The sequence below is a fragment of the Carlito syrichta genome, unplaced genomic scaffold (assembly GCF_000164805.1).
Source record: "Carlito syrichta isolate Samal-C Ts95f unplaced genomic scaffold, Tarsius_syrichta-2.0.1 Scaffold312194, whole genome shotgun sequence".
Taxonomy (NCBI): domain Eukaryota; kingdom Metazoa; phylum Chordata; class Mammalia; order Primates; family Tarsiidae; genus Carlito; species Carlito syrichta.
Window position 1 is genome coordinate 334,784 of NW_007256290.1, and position 1,607 is coordinate 336,390.

General features: G+C 48.4%; 1 protein-coding gene across 2 annotated transcripts in view; it reads left to right on the forward strand.

Moving 5' to 3' along the window:
- TM9SF1 (transmembrane 9 superfamily member 1) overlaps window positions 1-1,607 on the forward strand; it is a 7,607-nt gene that overhangs the window by 3,734 nt on the left and 2,266 nt on the right. The gene's annotated exons all lie outside the window — the stretch shown is intronic.

Here is a 1,607-nt window from a genome sequence, read left to right on the forward strand (position 1 = left end):
TTCACCTCAGCCTCCCAAAGGCGCGGGATTACAGGCTGAGCCACCAAGCCCGGCTAGGGTCTCATTCTGTCACCCGGGATGCAGTGGCACAATCATGGCTCACCACAGCCTCAAACTTGTAGACTCAAGGGATCCACCAGCCTTAGCCTCCCAAGTAACTGGGACTACAGCTGTGTACCACCACGCCTGGCAATTTTTTTTTATTTTTGTAGAGATGAGGTCTCACTGTGTTGTGTAGGCTTGTCTCGAACTCCTGGGCTCAAGCAATCATTCAGTCTTGGCCTTCCAAGGTACTGAGATTACAGGCACCACACCCAGCCTTCTTTTGAATAGTTAAAAATTATTAAGCCCAGCCGGCTCGGTGGCTCAGCCTGTAATCCCGCACCTTGGGAGGCTGAGGTGAGTGGATTGCCTGAGCCAGCAGGTTCGAGACCCACCTGGGCAACTTGGTGAGACCTCATCTCTACAATAAATCAAAAAAACTAGCCAGGCGTGGTAGCGCGCGCCTGTAGTTCCAGCTACTTGGAAGCCTGAGGCGGAAGGATCGCCAGAGCCCAGCAGGTGGAGGCTGCGGTGGCCGGGAGTGGCCACTGCACTCCAGTCTGGGCAACAGAGTGAGACTCCAACTCAAAAAAAAAAAAAAATTATTAAGCCCTTGGCCAGGCGTGCTGGCTCAGCCTGTAATCCCAGCACTTTGGGAGGCTGAGAGCAAAAGGATTGCCTGAGCCCAGGATCTCGAGACCAGCCTGGGCAACTTGGTGAGACCTCATCTCTACAATAAATCAAAAAATCTAGACGGGCGTGGTGGCGCATGTCTGTAGTTCCAGCTACTTGGAAGGCTGATGCAGAAGGATTGCCTAAGCCCAGCAGGTAGAGACTGCGGTGGCGTGAGCGTGCCACTACACTCCAGCCTGGGAGACAAGAGTGAAATTCCAACTCAAAAATAAAAATTATTATTATTAAGCCCTTAAAAATGTCCTAAGAAGTATAGTTAAAAACTCAACATGCTTTCTTCTCAGTCCTCACAGTAACTGTGTAAAGTAGGTAATATTCCCATTGCATAAATGAGGAAATTCCCACTGCACAAATTGAACTCCAAGCTGGTTAAATAACTTGCCTGAGATTATACTCCTAAAAATGAGTGAACCAAGTTTTAAACCCTGGCAGTCTGACTGAAGCACCTATATTCTCAACCATTACGCTAAAATAAGATCCCTGAATTTTTAGTTTGGAAGTAGGCCAACTCTAGCCTTTCAAACCAGATTACCCTTTCAAAGGCAATAATCTACATTCTGGCCAGGTGCAGTGGCTCACGCCTATAATCCCAGCACTTTGGGAGGCTGAAGTGAGAGGATTGCCTGAGCACAGTTCGAGACCAGCCTGGGCAATTTGGTGAGACCTCATCTCTACAATAAATAAAAAAATTAGCCGGGCATGGTGGCACATGTTTGTAGTTCCAGCTACTTGGAAGGTTGAGGTGGAAGGATCGCCTGAGCCCAGTAGGTTAAGGCTGTGGGGGCCATGAGTGTGCCACTGCACTTCAGCCTGGACAACAGTGTAAAATTCCAACTCAACAAATAATAATAGTCTACATTCTGGACCCTTTT